Genomic DNA, 18,928 nt, shown 5'->3' with positions numbered 1-18,928 from the left:
GTTAGTTAAAGATCAGATTAGAAAGGCCACGGCTGCCGTCTTGGTAGCAAAAGCCGCAAAATCATGTAAAGCACCTTATATAGTGCTCACAATTCAACGCTGTTTAAATTTAATTTACTGTAAGCACGTAAAATATAAATTACCAAATTTAGTGACTGATCTGTCATTCTGGTTTTCCCACAATTTGAATCAGTAATTTACCGGGTAAGTTACCGTTTTTAAAGTATACATTAATTTCACATCTCTAGGTACGAGGGAAAAGTTGTTCCTAGAAGCAGGCAATTATTTTTGTGGCACCAATTTAATCAAAATCACAACATTGGTTGCGATTGTAATTTATTCCACCTATTTAAAGGGATAGAATCGGATTTATCTGAGTTGGTTAAACTAACATTGGTTTTCTATAAATTAACCACCCCTAAAAACATGGGGGTCAGTAGAAATCGCGAGAAACATTTATTATTTAAAATAAACGTGAATAAAAATTTAAATTTTGAACGCCAGATTTAAAATCGGTCGCCATTTTCAACCCATTACCTACGTAGGTAAAGTTCGGCCTCTGATTGGTTGCTAGTAGTTGGAATGAAAACTGTCGTTTTAGGAGTAAAAAGTAGTAGGAACGAGAATTAGCCTTTTCACACTTATGGCCGCGCATGAGCAGTTGTAATGTTTGGCGCCTTGAGTTTTACGCTTCTATGGAGTTAACGTGTAAAATAAACTACGATGGACGAGTTTTAGAATATTTTGTGATTTATTAATAAAAAATAAAATGCCTAGTATTTAAACCGAGAGAGTAAAATTAAAACCACGTTAAGAAATAAACAGTGTTTAAGTTCTAACGGAAACGGTGCAATGATAATTACTGGTTTAAACTCACTAAGCCTCGGCGAACGTATGGGATCACCGATCCCGTGCCGAAAGTCGGCAGCGTTACCCCGCGTAGTGACGGAACTTCCGTCAATCTGTATCATACTGCGCTCACAGAATGAATCCCCCTACCAGTAGGAAAAACACTACGGAGCCTAAGAGACTTATGACGTCGAAATTGGTAGAGACGAACTAGTAACGTTTTTCGGTGGTTCGACTCTGTATCACCAGGTGTCCTCATGATCGCAAAACAATAGCATTTTGGATATTTTAATCGTAATTTAAAAATCATTAATTAAACTAAAATATAAAAAGATATATATTTTCAGAATCCTTATTTGTCTATCTATCGAAATAAATTAACCTTATAGGGATTTATTGCAATGAAATTAAAAGAAAGTATCCCTTTAATAAAGATAGAAAGAACTTATCGTGCGGGAGGTTGTCTATGATTTATCAAAACACAGTAACTAGCCTTGACCAGGGATCCATGTAATTTTATTAGCAGGAATGGAGAACGGTTAGTCTAAACATGAACCTTCAATCTAGAAGGGCCAGAAACTGGGAGGTTTTTTCTGCTTACAACGTCTGTGCGCAGTTGCCCGCCAATTTCGCAGGGTACGCGCACCGCGGTACAACGTAAACAAACGTGACGCTTTTGGGAAGTGTACAAAACTTATGTTTTAACATTTTAATGTCTTTGAATCACTCTCACAATTTCCAAACGCACAAATCTTTAATTTTCCTATTTTTAATAATTTTATTAAACTCTACTTTTAAATTGATGCAGAAAAATTAACATTTGTCCCAAGGCTTAGCGAAATGAGACCAAGCGGCCATTTTACTTGTTTACATTGTACCGTCTTTCTCTAAGACCTTGTCGTCTGCTAGCTTTTTTTCTTTATTATTTTGGGACACTATAGCAAGAAAACTTTAACATGGGATCCGCCATTAAGATTCTGGTCCATTATATAGAAGGTTCATGGTCTAAACTTCAGTCCGACTCATTGCTCAGTATAAATCCAATCCCTTCAACTCGTATCGAAAATTTTAAGTTATCTAATTGGCTCACTTAAACTACGTTTTGATGACGTTACTGACGGAAACGGCCAAAAATAGGTCGTTGCTTTTTACCTCTGTCGCAATGACCAGCCTCTTCTTTCATAACCCCCCGGCCCCGACTCGAGGAAGGGTGTCGTGGACTTTGACGTGCGCAAAAAGTACCCTGTTCTCTATTCCTGCTTCTAAAATTACATGGATCTCTGTATCCCTGTCTTGACTAAATAATTGAAGGTTTTCATGTGTACTGGAATGGTTGTACATGTAATCAGTGTATAAAGTTAAACACAGATATCTGTAAAATTATAAAGATATCTGAACAGATATAAGATTAGAAATCGTTCAGATAGCGCTAGATCGGATGAAAATTATCACCTTATCGGATCAGATTTAATAACTGAAAGTAAATACGATGTTCAATGAACTGTTGATGATTTTGCGAGAAAGATATCGCAATCAGATGTCATAAAAGAAGAAACAGTTCATAATTTTAAGCACTAATCTGGATTACGATTCTTACGTAGTGCATTACTTGATAACTTAAGACATTATCTAGATTAATAGAAACTTAAAAAACATGAAAAAAATTTGGAACTAGGGTTGCCACTGCGGATTTAAAATGCCAAAATTGGATTTTTCTATTAATTTCAAAGAAAATTGTATATATCAAAAATAATAGGTAAATTGCGTTGTACGACACCTTAATAAGAAATATAATGAAAAACCCTTAGAAAAGAGGTCCTAATACCGGATGAAGAAAGTCAAAATGAAACAATAAATTGAATGTATTGTAAATTTTAATTAAATAGGTAGATACCAAAAATTCAACGTGTTGCGATACCCTAAACCTTACGAAGCTCACGTATTTTAATCGAAAAAAATTATGGAAAAACGTTAGAACGAGGGGCCCCAGAGCGGATGTAAAAATTGAAAATTACATACAAAATAATAATAATAATAATATTTATTTCCCAATATATAAATTGGAGGCCAACAAGAAAAGGAGTAACTCCCAGTACAAAGCTTGTTGACCCAGACAAATACAAAAAAGAAAAAAAAACATAAATTAAATTAAAACAAAAAAAATTATAAAAACCAATAGTCATATTAAACCATAGTTATATAGATAAAATCGAAGAGGCATTAAAAATAATTATAATATGCAATCGTCATTTAAAAATTTTTGATACAATTTAAATTTAAAACAGGCTATCGTATTACTACACCTTATGTCAATTGGGAGAGAATTCCAATCCCTAACGACACGAAAAAAAAATGAATGAAAAAGTGCATCACATCTAGCTTTACCAATGGCAAATGTCAAAATTTCGTGCCTTTCATTAATATTGACATAATCTAGTAAAGGAAAGGTATAATGACCGTAAATTCCCGGTATAAAAAGACGAGACTAGAAAACTGTCTGAGTGCATACATAGGTAAAAAATTCAGTGTTTTTTAACGATCACCATATTGTATTCTATTGCAATTTTGCACATTATTGAACCATGACTGGTTCAATTGATAAGAAGTAAAATGTCTCAAGACCCGTTCAACACTGTCAATATCCTTTCGAAAATGAGGAGACCATACCACAGACCCATATTCCAAAACAGGAATTACCAGAGCCTTAAACGCTATAACAGCTGCTTTTGAACGACCAAAAGTTCTATTAATTAAACCAGTCAAGCGCCTGGCTTTAGAGGTAATGTATAAGACATGATCAGCCCATTTTAAATCACTTGAAATAAAAATCCCAAGTAACTTACATTTAAAGACCCGAGGCAAGATTTGATTAGAGACACAATAATCAACATTAAATACATTGCGACGTCTAGTTAAAATGATATATGAACATTTCGATACATTTAGAGATACAATATGGGATGAATTATACATTTCAATTAAAAATATATGTTTCAAAAACTCGAGAGAGAGTAAGGATGTCCCTATAACACCAAAAATTTTACCCCCCTTCTTTCCCCCCTTTCAGGGGGGAGGGGGTAAAATTTTTGGTGTTATAGAGACATCCCTGGGGTTGGGGGGGGATATGGGGGGGAAATTGATGACGTCACGTGATGGTGTTGGCGGGAAATTTGAATTGTTGAGCCACCTGGTGGTGGTTTTCTTGATGACGTCATGGCTAATTTTTTATGACGTCACTTGGCTGGTACCTGTAGGGATAGGCTTATGCTATTGTAGATCCTGAAAAGGATAGGCTTATGCTAGGTTATTCTAGGCTTATTATTATTACAATCAGATTTTATATCAAAAAACATTTAATTAGCGTGATAATAACATACATAATTAAGTTAAATTAATAATAAATTAAGGTTTATGCTATATTAGGTCGTGAAAGATAGGCTTATGCTAGGTTTATTCTTTTGTAAATGCTGAAAAAGAAAGGGTTTTGGTATTTTAGACTTATTCTATGGTAGATCCTGGTAGGCTTATGCTGTATTAGATTCTTTGGTAAATGCTGCAAAAATATACTCTTTTGCTAGGTTATTCTATGGTAGATCCTAGGCGATTTAAAATAGCTTCGTACATGCATTTTATAACTTGATCATTCATTCAGAAGGTTGTAGTGAAATGTCATAAAACTAAATTTCTCGTTCAGTGTCCATGCCTCGGTCTTTGTTAGAGTGAATACGCTACCCCTCGTTGAATACTATCTTCCCCTCCATAACGGTTATTTTTATTTTCAAGTTCAAGTAACGATAATTACCCCAGTCGCTGAATAGATCTCCGTCCACTCCTCCATAAATTCCTTCAAAACGTCTTCCGAGATGCTAACAATGGTACCATCATTTTTTTTTTTGTCAAATGTAGGCTTGGCTCGTATCACCCCGAAAACGGCATAACATTCATGCCCATAGTCTAACGAGTGCATTTGCGCGGTTTTCTCGAGAGTACGGGTTGATATTTAACCTGAGGGTATATTGACTGATGCTTATCTTTTTTATTGTCCTTTATTGGCAACCCACCCGATGGTTTAGGACCTTAAAAGGGGGGCGTGGCTAAAGCGTAACGAATGGAATTTATCCCCGTCGGCTTTTTATTTATAGGTAGAATAACCTGGTGGTGGTTTTCTTGATGGCGTCAGCACTAATGTTTGATGACGTCACGTGGCTGATACCTGTAGGGTAGGCTTATGCTAGGCTTATGGTATGGTAGATCCTGAAAAGATAGGCTTATGCTAGGCTTATTCTATGGTAGATCGTGAAAGATATGCTTATGCTTGGCTTATTCTATGGTAGATCGTTAAAGATTTGCTTATGCTAGGTTATTCTATGGTAGTTCCTAGTAGGTTCATACTATATTAGAGTTTGAAACATAGGCTTTTGCTAGGTTTATTCTTGGTAAGTGCTGAGAGATATAGTCTTATGCTAGGTTATTCTATGGTAGATCTTGGTAGGTTTATACTATACTAGTTCTTGAACCATAGGCTTATGCTAAGTTATTCTATGATAGATCCTGAAACACTGGCTTATGCTAGGTTATTCTAGTTGTATAGGCGGAAGAATCAGAAATTGTATTAGGTTTAGAACATTTAATGAGCACGAAAATCTGATTTTTCATAGAAATATTGCTACAGATTTTTCATTCGAATACTACTAAAATACCCACGAATATTGAATAAAATACCAACATTTATATAATACTACCTAAAAAACACCAATTTTACCCTGTACAAGTGGCTTATTAGAAACTAATACTGAATTTCATACGAATAATACTAAATTACACGTGATCTATATAAAATACATGCAAAAGTTATAGCTGACAACTACTAAAATACATATGAATATTGATTGATTAAAATACTGGTATTATATAATACTACCTAAAAAATCACCAATTTTACCATGCACAAGTGCCTTATTAGAAACTAATGCTGAATTTCATACAAATAATGCTAAATTACACGTGATTTATATAAAATACATGCAAAAGTTATAGCTGACTACTACTAAAATACCCAGGAATATTGATTAAAATACTGGCATTTATATAATACTACCTTAAAAAACACCAATTTTACCCTGTACAAGTGGCTTATTAGAAACTAATACTGAACTTAATACAAATAATACTAAATTACACGTGATTTATATAAAATACATGCAAAGGTTATAGCTGACTACTACTAAAATACCCAGGAATATTGATTAAAATACTGGCATTTATATAATACTACCTAAAAAAAAACACCAATTTTACCATGCACATACATGGAAAAGTTATGCTGACTACTACTAAAATACACATGAATTTGATTAAAATACGGGCATTTATATAATACTACCTAAAAAATCACCAAATACCTGCAAAAGTTATAGCTGACTACTACTAAAATACACATGAATATTGATTAAAATACTGGAATTTATATAATACTACCTTAAAAAACACCAATTTCACCATGCACAAGTAACTTATTAGAAACTAATACCGATTATCTATACGAATAATAATACTAAACTACAAGGGATTTATATAAAATACATGCAAAAGTTATAGCTGACTACTACTAAAATACACATGAATATTGAATAAAATACTGGCATTTATATAATACTACCTTAAAAAACACCAATTTTACCATGCACAAGTGCCTTATTATATACTAATGCTGAACTTAATACAGTCAATACTAAATTACACGTGATTTATATAAAATACATGCAAAGGTTATAGCTGACTACTACTAAAATACATATGAATATTGATTAAAATACTGATATTATATAATAGTACATAAAAAATCACCAATTTTACCATGCACAAGTGGCTTAATAGAAATTAATACTGAACTTCATACGAATAATACTAAAGTACACATGAATATCGACTAAAATACAAACATTGCTATGATGCAAAGTGAAACATACCCTTTTTTATGAAGCAAAAAGTTGATTTGTATTAACTATGATGCTTTCACAATTCTATTTCATCTCGAAAGTCACTGCCGTACCTGATTTAAATCTCTGGTGAATCATCTGTCCATTTGTAACACGGGCACAAGTCCTTAATCCGGTATTTAAACTCACCGCACAGAGTACAAAAGTTTCGCTCGTCAAGAAGATGTCTTCGCTCTTTATGGGTCGACATACGGATAAGGTTTTTAGATTGAACTAAAACACAACGTCTGAAGTGCGCACAGTCACGTGATGTGCAGAAATAATTTAATTGGCCGCAATCAGGCACGTCTTTTAAAGTCCCAGCACAATGAGGGCAATGTAGATGACCCGTACGTGGCATGGGGGCATACCCTAGTTTTTTGAGGTTTTCATGAACATTTTCGGCCATACCGAAAGAGATGTGGTCAGATGAATGAAATATATACCGGAATATTACTTATTATGCTAAAACTTTTACCGATCTTAACATTTCCGAGTAAAGTATACACGAATATGGCTAGACTGTCTCTTATGTTTTCTATTTAGCACACATTTTAAGGGACATTTTTACCAAAACAAGAATTACATATTACGTAAGGTGCATCGGAGGAAACACGTGATTTCTTACTAGCCTTGTCACCAACCTTTCTCTCCAGAGTTCGGAAGTGAAATGACTCTCTATAGTTTACAAAATCCCCTTTTGGCCACCCAGGTGTGTGTTATATGACATTAAGGGGGAGAAGGGGGTCGAACATGGTTCATAACAAAAGAATTTATCCCAATCTGTTTTTTTTTTTTACTTATAGGTAAACACGTTCAGACGTGTCTTAATGGCTTTTGGGGGCGTGGTCGAACCAGTTGTATTGTTATCAATGGAATTTATTTTGTCCTTTCTTTAATTGGAACATCCACCTGGTTTTATGACATTACAAGGGGAGCGAGGGTAAACCTTTATCCCCATCTGTTTTTTTTTATTTATAAGTAAACACGTTCAGACATATCTTAAGGGCTTTGGGGGTGGGGGGTCGTACCATTTGTATTGCTATGAATGGAATTTGTATTTAGAGTGATTTATTGCTTTGTTAATTGGTGGCCCATCCTACCACCAAACATTTAATTGATTTCAGGTGGTTGCCCCGAGGGCATTATCCGGACAAGTCTCAACAAGTTATGTTTTTGTAGCGTTAGCAGATATACAACATATCATTAAACCGAAGCATTAACCTAATACGTACTATATTTATCAAAATTATCAACCTCGTAATCAAAAATTTGTGGAAAACATAAAACGGTATTGAAAGAAGCATCATTCACAACGCATTTCGTGTTAGAAGTAAAAAACAATCGAAACGTTTTTGATCAACTACGTTACATTTTTTCGAAACGAAATTGAGCATTTAAAATTCCTTAAATCCCATAGGAATACATGGGAAAATGAATAGACCACCGAAACGAAATCAGTCGTTTAGCATACATTCTGCCGACACGAAAAGCGTCATTTGAAAAACATTTCAAATTGTTAAAAACGTTTCGATAAATTTTAGCTAAATTTATCAAAATTACTCTATGTTTCACCAAAAAAACTTTAAATTTAGCACCGATTAAGAATTTAGGATACATTTCTTAACGGTATATACTCCACCCAAGGGGGGGGGGGTGAGAGGGGGAAGGAGTTCAACAAAGATGTTAACGGCATGATTGTAAAAATAACTCACTCTGACACGCTGAAGGGTCCGTTACCATTAGGTGCGGGAGGTTGCTACGTTCTCCCCATCCCCATTGTATGTTTTGAGTTGTTATGGAGGCAAGTACACAAAGGTTGACAAGAATACGCCAGAACCGTATTGAAAGCCGTTTAACCCTGAAGCTATTTGTTTAAGTAGGGCTTCTAATGATTTGTAATAACCCCCGGGAACTATAAAGGCCTCGGCTTTAACAATAGGCTGTGATTTTCCGTCCCGACCTTTTTTATTTTCATGCGAGACCACCTGCACGTGACCTTCCTCATTGGGTATGTTAAAAAAGGACATTGGGTACAAAACTTCTACAAGAGCAACCTCCCAGTCATCCCCGATCAGCTCTATAGCCTGGGGCAACTTGGTAGTGTACGAAGACGTCTTGTTGTTGTCATAAATTTTCATGCTAGCGTTGCTGGGGAGCGTTAGGTAAAAGGGAGACTGCATCTTTAGCCGGAATCCAAGAATTCATAGAAGGGGGATAGCCTAGCCACTTTACAAAGAGCTCCTTTTGTCCTCTACTAGTGCGCTTGCGAATTACTTTCTCGATCTTGTACGTCTCGGGTCTAACTACCGACTGAAGTTCCATCCCGTAAAACACCCCCTTTATTGGTTCCCCGTTTAAATCTTCTAGTTTGAATACAGGAGGGCGTCTGTCAATTTTTCCCACTATTTTAAAAATCTCTATTGTGTAAGTTCGCTCGTACCCTTTTTCAAAAATCATCTTATTCCTACTTACTCGGACGTATTCGCCCACCTTTAATTTTTTCCCGTAAACTTTCCTTTCGCTAAAGTACTTTCCGTATACATTTTTAAAAACCTGAAGGACATTGGTGCCAGTAACTTCCAAAGGAGTCATTTTTATCGCGGAATGCACCGAGTTATTGTAAGCATTTACCAGGTCATCTAAAACATCTATATATCTATTGGTATTCTTTTCTGTAAAATACCTGTACATGCGTGACTTTAAAGTTTGATTTAATCTTTCTACCATACACGCTTTTATATCGTCATTCTCAGTTGTAAAAAATATAACCCCTTTCTCCTTCAAGTATCCTTGTAATTGGGAATTTCTAAATTCGGTACCCTTATCCGTTTGTAATTTCCTAGGAACCCTCTCTCTAAAGACAGACTTAAAAGCCTCAACCGTTTCAACACCGCATTTGGATTTTAAAGGTACGGCCCAGGCTCTTCTGCTAAAGCAATCTATTACGGTTAATATGTATTTGTACCCGTCGTTGTACTGACTCAAAGAACGCATATCGTTCAAATCCGCCTGATATTGATCTCCTATGTTAGTTACAACCACCTTGTTTCTTTTAAACTTTCTAAAAACTCTCTTATGTAGAGTGTACGCGTCTTTTCCCTTTAACCAATCTAGTACCTGTTTCTTACTAATACCCTTTAATTTCACTGCTAAATATAATTTTTCAGCACCCCCGAAACTGGCAGGGTGGGAAGGGTTAAAGTAGATACCTTCTAAAATTTTGGAGATTTTACGTACGCTACCCATTTCGGAGACTCAGTTTTAAGTTTTTTAGCTGCTGTCTTAAGACTTCTCAGATTTAAGTTTTTTAGCTGATGCCTCAAGACTATTCTCAGATTTAAGTTTTTTAGCTGCTACCTTGACACTAACTTTGGGAGCTCTAGTTCTTTTGATTTTAATTTGTTGGGGTATTGTATACGAAGTTAGAGGGGAAAAACTAGAAAGTAGGTTTGTAAATGCGTAAAAACCTCTAGGTTTTGGGTCTTTGTTAGAGGAAGGCTTGACAAATTCTAAAGCTATATCTCTAATATTCGAGCCGGGTATTAATGAATCATTAACTATAACTTCCCCACTATCTGTCCACCTAAGCTTTTCAGGGTTAGTTGAAATCTGATCAACGATACTATGTACATGCCCTATATATTTAAGGGGGATATCGTCTAACCAAGCCAAGTTAAAATAGTTGGATGTTGGTTGGGGGGCCGTGGGTATAGGTTGCCTAGCGATATTATGTAAATTATTATATCTCTGTACAGTCTGTTCGTATAAGCGCCATTTTGAAGCTTCGTCTAAATCTTTACGAGCTAAAATAACATTCATTTCATTGTCCAATTCCGAAACTACCTGTTGTTGGGGGTGTGGAAAGGGGTCGCTTTTAAAGGTAGAGCTAGGGACAAGGAGCATTTTCTGAGCGTACTGCATATTTTACTGACTACCTCCTGTTATAGCGCCGATAATAGAGGAAACTAGAGGGAAAAGGAAAGAAAAGAAACTACCACCTTCCTGAACTAATATATCACGTTTTGTTTTCCAAGATATTCTCTTATTAGCAATTTTTCTAAGTTTTGCGGAATGCCTAGCTAATCTAGCTTTTTGACTTTTATTTAATTTAACGTTACCGTGTAAAGTATTTTCAACACACTCTGCGATTGCGTCAATTAAGGGCTTCTTGGCGTTACGTAAAATGATTCTACGTTGTTTTCGAGGGGATTTGGCAATAACGGAGAGCAAATTTCTTTGTGACCGAACGGCATAAGGCATAGTGACTAAATGAAGAGATGGCTAAACACCCATCTACTATTATAATTATTTGGGGATGTAAACTTCGCAAGGGTTGTCGGGAAATATTCCTGTCCTAAGTCTATGATTCTCGGGGCATCTTTGGTGTAGATCGAATAATAAATATCCGAAAGGTAAACTAGTAGCGTCACGGTAGGCGTCGACAGCGAAACGCCATTTATCGGCAAACATTTGTCTAGCTATTATTGAACTTTGCAATTTGTCTCTAGGGGATTTCATAAGAATAAGATAATGAGCGTTCAAAGAAACATCTCTAGAGTCTTTGGATCGATGGAATACGTTTTGGACGATATAAATTACACTCAAGTTGCGATGATGCGTTCCCTTGGTAAAAAGAGAACCAACTTCTCCTTTGTTCTCGGTCATCAAGTCATCCAAGGTTCCACTCTTAAATTAGGTTTACCTTTGATGTTTGGTCGATAGTGAGTTTCTTCAGCTCTTGCAACCCCTCCCCCTTTTTTTCAATTCGGAACTTATAGAAGGTAATGCCTAGTTCTGTGCACCATCTGTGTGTAACAACATATTTTTGGAATCAATTGCTTTGTCACCGACCAAAGCGAAAATAATATTTTACATCTTCTGTAATTCCATAAATATGCATGGGAAACAAGATGCTCGGCCACTGTTAAGGCGTGGACCGGGTTTTACGTACTCCCCTCTTTTTTTCTCAACCTGTCAATATTTGATTGATTGTGTAGGCTTATAGTTTTGTAAGCTTATAACAAAGGATGCTTCTGTAGGAATAAATTTATAAAGACTATGATATAAAGTAAAAAGTTATTTATTTTCTTTAAAAGTATAGGTTCTAACAAAAAGGATATTTTTTCAATTTTCATTTTAAATTGCATTTGATTTAACCTATAGTAATTTCTTCTATCTTCGTAAGGAAGATGGTAAATTTTAATATTATTTGTAAATCTTACGTAAGTCATTAAGTTTTTCTTTGATATACAAAGCGTTTAGTTGTTTTCTAACGTAAAGTTCCAAGACTAATCTTTCGAGATCTGTAGTTTTAACTTTAAAGGTATGATAAATTTCTTCCTTGTTTTCTTGGGGTTTTTCAGGTGTTTTTTCCTCGGTCTTGATTTTGTTATTTATTGACTTGGTGTACGTCTCTGTTTCATCTATGCTAAAGGGTATGTTTTTTGTGTGCCTACCTCTGATAAAGTTGCACTTAGGGAAATGTTTCAAATGTTCTTCGTAAGGATTATCGGTGGGTTTCCAGGCTAATAAAATGCCGTTGCATTCGAAGCACTGTACTAGATCATCGGTATGTAACGAATAAAACCCCGCTCTACTTAAAGCTTTTTTATAGTTTCCATCTTGTGGCCAGGAGTAAAAAGCATGATATCTCTGCAGCTCCGAGTTCATGATGATGAATGAATATGATGATAGAAATATTCGATTTATTTATCACCAACAGTTCCTACCCCTCTCTTTTACCCCCCCCCCTCCATTACTTAATATATGAAATAAAAGAAAACAGTATTAAAAAGGTGACACATTTATTTATTAAAAATACAAAAGAGATTACAAAGAGTATTTCTTAACAAAAGGATTAAGTTATTCTTTACGGGCGCGTTTCAACATGTTTGTAAGATGACGTCATTCTTCAAACAATCTCGTCCAAACTCTGAAACCAGAGATAAGGAATTCCAGCATTCCCAAGATCAATAAAATAAATAGTACAATAAGTAGTTCTTAGGGGGTTGATCTCCAAGATCTGGCGTATTCTTGTCAACCTTTGTGTACTTGCCTCCATAACAACTCAAAACATACAATGGGGATGGGGAGAACGTAGCAACCTCCCGCACCTAATGGTAACGGACACTTCAGCGTGTCAGAGTGAGTTATTTTTACAATCATGCCGTTAACATCTTTGTTGAACTCCTTCCCCCTCTCACCCCCCCCTTGGGTGGAGTATATACCGTTAAGAAATGTATCCTAAATTCTTAATCGGTGCTAAATTTAAAGTTTTTTTGGTGAAACATAGAGTAATTTTGATAAATTTAGCTAAAATTTATCGAAACGTTTTTAACAATTTGAAATGTTTTTCAAATGACGCTTTTCGTGTCGGCAGAATGTATGCTAAACGACTGATTTCGTTTCGGTGGTCTATTCATTTTCCCATGTATTCCTATGGGATTTAAGGAATTTTAAATGCTCAATTTCGTTTCGAAAAAATGTAACGTAGTTGATCAAAAACGTTTCGATTGTTTTTTACTTCTAACACGAAATGCGTTGTGAATGATGCTTCTTTCAATACCGTTTTATGTTTTCCACAAATTTTTGATTACGAGGTTGATAATTTTGATAAATATAGTACGTATTAGGTTAATGCTTCGGTTTAATGATATGTTGTATATCTGCTAACGCTACAAAAACATAACTTGTTGAGACTTGTCCGGATAATGCCCTCGGGGCAACCACCTGAAATCAATTAAATGTTTGGTGGTAGGATGGGCCACCAATTAACAAAGCAATAAATCACTCTAAATACAAATTCCATTCATAGCAATACAAATGGTACGACCCCCCACCCCCAAAGCCCTTAAGATATGTCTGAACGTGTTTACTTATAAATAAAAAAAAACAGATGGGGATAAAGGTTTACCCTCGCTCCCCTTGTAATGTCATAAAACCAGGTGGATGTTCCAATTAAAGAAAGGACAAAATAAATTCCATTGATAACAATACAACTGGTTCGACCACGCCCCCAAAAGCCATTAAGACACGTCTGAACGTGTTTACCTATAAGTAAAAAAAAACAGATTGGGATAAATTCTTTTGTTATGAACCATGTTCGACCCCCTTCTCCCCCTTAATGTCATATAACACACACCTGGGTGGCCAAAAGGGGATTTTGTAAACTATAGAGAGTCATTTCACTTCCGAACTCTGGAGAGAAAGGTTGGTGACAAGGCTAGTAAGAAATCACGTGTTTCCTCCGATGCACCTTACGTAATATGTAATTCTTGTTTTGGTAAAAATGTCCCTTAAAATGTGTGCTAAATAGAAAACATAAGAGACAGTCTAGCCATATTCGTGTATACTTTACTCGGAAATGTTAAGATCGGTAAAAGTTTTAGCATAATAAGTAATATTCCGGTATATATTTCATTCATCTGACCACATCTCTTTCGGTATGGCCGAAAATGTTCATGAAAACCTCAAAAAACTAGGGTATGCCCCCATGCCACGTACGGGTCATCTACATTGCCCTCATTGTGCTGGGACTTTAAAAGACGTGCCTGATTGCGGCCAATTAAATTATTTCTGCACATCACGTGACTGTGCGCACTTCAGACGTTGTGTTTTAGTTCAATCTAAAAACCTTATCCGTATGTCGACCCATAAAGAGCGAAGACATCTTCTTGACGAGCGAAACTTTTGTACTCTGTGCGGTGAGTTTAAATACCGGATTAAGGACTTGTGCCCGTGTTACAAATGGACAGATGATTCACCAGAGATTTAAATCAGGTACGGCAGTGACTTTCGAGATGAAATAGAATTGTGGAAGCATCATAGTTAATACAAATCAACTTTTTGCTTCATAAAAAAGGGTATGTTTCACTTTGCATCATAGCAATGTTTGTATTTTAGTCGATATTCATGTGTACTTTAGTATTATTCGTATGAAGTTCAGTATTAATTTCTATTAAGCCACTTGTGCATGGTAAAATTGGTGATTTTTTATGTACTATTATATAATATCAGTATTTTAATCAATATTCATATGTATTTTAGTAGTAGTCAGCTATAACCTTTGCATGTATTTTATATAAATCACGTGTAATTTAGTATTGACTGTATTAAGTTCAGCATTAGTATATAATATTATTATTATTATTATTGTTGATGAGGAGGGTACGCGCCCTAGCACCGATGCCAAAGGCATATTGTGCATCCTCGTAATCAGGCCTTGAATAGGCCTGTAGCTGCAGCGTAGCTAAGAATTCGCTCCACCGTGAGAGAGGAGACCCTCGAGGGTTCCAGGGTGTGTGAATCAAAATATTCTAATCTAAGCGAGGCGAAGTAGTCGCACTCGCAAAGTACGTGGGCGGATGTTTCTTCCATCTCCTGACACGACCTACAGAGAGGGTCGTCGGCAAAACCCATCAGATGGAGGTGCCTATTAAGCCGGCAATGCCCGGTCAAAAGACCGGTGGCCAGCCTAATATCCCATCTGCCGAGCGAAATTAGGTCCCTAGCACGAGACCTGCAGGGACCATCGACAAACAACTTTGTCTGTCTCTGGCCCTCCATGCTGTGCCAGAGCTGATTTTGTATGACAGTCAACCTGTCATGCAGACACCGTTTGACGTGCCTGTAGGGGATGGGGACGGCCGGCTCCGGCCCCAAGAGCTTGGCCTCCGCACCCCTTTTCGCAAATCTATCGGCTTGCTCATTGCCATAATATCCGCTATGCCCTGGCACCCAGTACAGCAGAACCCTGTTGCAGGATGCCAGTCGCGCTAGCAGGTCGAGGCAGCTACGCACCAGTTGAGAAGAAATCTGACACTGGTTCAGAGCGTTCAGGGCAGCCTGACTGTCAGAATAAATTCTCACAGTCCGTCCGGTATACCCTTTGTTAATACAGTAATCTGCGCAATAACAGATCGCGGCAATTTCAGCCTGGAACACACTAGCGAAGGTGCCCAGGCAAGCAGAAAAGCCGACCCTTGTGGTTTGACAGTAATAGCCGGCGCCAGCGCCGGAATCAGTCTTGGAGCCATCGGTGAACCAAATGGTATCACCCCCAGTGCCAAGAGGCAGCAGGTTAGTCCACCAGGTTAGTATATAATAAGGCACTTGTGCATGGTAAAATTGGTGTTTTTTAAGGTAGTATTATATAAATGCCAGTATTTTATTCAATATTCATGTGTATTTTAGTAGTAGTCAGCTATAACTTTTGCATGTATTTTATATAAATCCCTTGTAGTTTAGTATTATTATTCGTATAGATAATCGGTATTAGTTTCTAATAAGTTACTTGTGCATGGTGAAATTGGTGTTTTTTAAGGTAGTATTATATAAATTCCAGTATTTTAATCAATATTCATGTGTATTTTAGTAGTAGTCAGCTATAACTTTTGCAGGTATTTGGTGATTTTTTAGGTAGTATTATATAAATGCCCGTATTTTAATCAAATTCATGTGTATTTTAGTAGTAGTCAGCATAACTTTTCCATGTATATGCATGGTAAAATTGGTGTTTTTTTTTAGGTAGTATTATATAAATGCCAGTATTTTAATCAATATTCCTGGGTATTTTAGTAGTAGTCAGCTATAACCTTTGCATGTATTTTATATAAATCACGTGTAATTTAGTATTATTTGTATTAAGTTCAGTATTAGTTTCTAATAAGCCACTTGTACAGGGTAAAATTGGTGTTTTTTAAGGTAGTATTATATAAATGCCAGTATTTTAATCAATATTCCTGGGTATTTTAGTAGTAGTCAGCTATAACTTTTGCATGTATTTTATATAAATCACGTGTAATTTAGTATTATTTGTATGAAATTCAGCATTAGTTTCTAATAAGGCACTTGTGCATGGTAAAATTGGTGATTTTTTAGGTAGTATTATATAATACCAGTATTTTAATCAATCAATATTCATATGTATTTTAGTAGTTGTCAGCTATAACTTTTGCATGTATTTTATATAGATCACGTGTAATTTAGTATTATTCGTATGAAATTCAGTATTAGTTTCTAATAAGCCACTTGTACAGGGTAAAATTGGTGTTTTTTAGGTAGTATTATATAAATGTTGGTATTTTATTCAATATTCGTGGGTATTTTAGTAGTATTCGAATGAAAAATCTGTAGCAATATTTCTATGAAAAATCAGATTTTCGTGCTCATTAAATGTTCTAAACCTAATACAATTTCTGATTCTTCCGCCTATACAACTAGAATAACCTAGCATAAGCCAGTGTTTCAGGATCTATCATAGAATAACTTAGCATAAGCCTATGGTTCAAGAACTAGTATAGTATAAACCTACCAAGATCTACCATAGAATAACCTAGCATAAGACTATATCTCTCAGCACTTACCAAGAATAAACCTAGCAAAAGCCTATGTTTCAAACTCTAATATAGTATGAACCTACTAGGAACTACCATAGAATAACCTAGCATAAGCAAATCTTTAACGATCTACCATAGAATAAGCCAAGCATAAGCATATCTTTCACGATCTACCATAGAATAAGCCTAGCATAAGCCTATCTTTTCAGGATCTACCATACCATAAGCCTAGCATAAGCCTACCCTACAGGTATCAGCCACGTGACGTCATCAAACATTAGTGCTGACGCCATCAAGAAAACCACCACCAGGTTATTCTACCTATAAATAAAAAGCCGACGGGGATAAATTCCATTCGTTACGCTTTAGCCACGCCCCCCTTTTAAGGTCCTAAACCATCGGGTGGGTTGCCAATAAAGGACAATAAAAAAGATAAGCATCAGTCAATATACCCTCAGGTTAAATATCAACCCGTACTCTCGAGAAAACCGCGCAAATGCACTCGTTAGACTATGGGCATGAATGTTATGCCGTTTTCGGGGTGATACGAGCCAAGCCTACATTTGACAAAAAAAAAAAAATGATGGTACCATTGTTAGCATCTCGGAAGACGTTTTGAAGGAATTTATGGAGGAGTGGACGGAGATCTATTCAGCGACTGGGGTAATTATCGTTACTTGAACTTGAAAATAAAAATAACCGTTATGGAGGGGAAGATAGTATTCAACGAGGGGTAGCGTATTCACTCTAACAAAGACCGAGGCATGGACACTGAACGAGAAATTTAGTTTTATGACATTTCACTACAACCTTCTGAATGAATGATCAAGTTATAAAATGCATGTACGAAGCTATTTTAAATCGCCTAGGATCTACCATAGAATAACCTAGCAAAAGAGTATATTTTTGCAGCATTTACCAAAGAATCTAATACAGCATAAGCCTACCAGGATCTACCATAGAATAAGTCTAAAATACCAAAACCCTTTCTTTTTCAGCATTTACAAAAGAATAAACCTAGCATAAGCCTATCTTTCACGACCTAATATAGCATAAACCTTAATTTATTATTAATTTAACTTAATTATGTATGTTATTATCACGCTAATTAAATGTTTTTTGATATAAAATCTGATTGTAATAATAATAAGCCTAGAATAACCTAGCATAAGCCTATCCTTTTCAGGATCTACAATAGCATAAGCCTATCCCTACAGGTACCAGCCAAGTGACGTCATAAAAAATTAGCCATGACGTCATCAAGAAAACCACCACCAGGTGGCTCAACAATTCAAATTTCCCGCCAACACCATCACGTGACGTCATCAATTTCCCCCCCATATCCCCCCCAACCCCAGGGATGTCTCTATAACACCAAAAATTTTACCCCCTCCCCCCTGAAAGGGGGGAAAGAAGGGGGGTAAAATTTTTGGTGTTATAGGGACATCCTTACTCTCTCTCGAGTCTATTGATAATTCTTTTAAATCGAACCCATTGTTTAGGTTTAAGTTGGACCTGATCCTTGGTCACCCTCAAAACATCCCTCATTTCCATAATGGGCACCATAGTGTCAGCCTATTGTCCAATTCTGAGATTGCCTATAACTTTGATGGCTCGTTTGACGTGCGTTTGTAAGTTTCGATAGAAATGTATCCCTTAACATCTTTGGGTGGGACTACACTCTTAATTTGAAGCGGTTCCTCGGAATCCACATAAGCAATAAACTTCCTCATTAATAGTAATATTGTCAATTTTTCTTTC

This window comes from Phalangium opilio, unplaced genomic scaffold (genome assembly GCF_054372755.1).
Source record: "Phalangium opilio isolate 3A_F unplaced genomic scaffold, DU_Popi_V2 ptg000082l_1, whole genome shotgun sequence".
In the NCBI taxonomy this organism is placed as follows: domain Eukaryota; kingdom Metazoa; phylum Arthropoda; class Arachnida; order Opiliones; family Phalangiidae; genus Phalangium; species Phalangium opilio.
Note: the sequence above shows the minus strand (reverse complement) of the source record.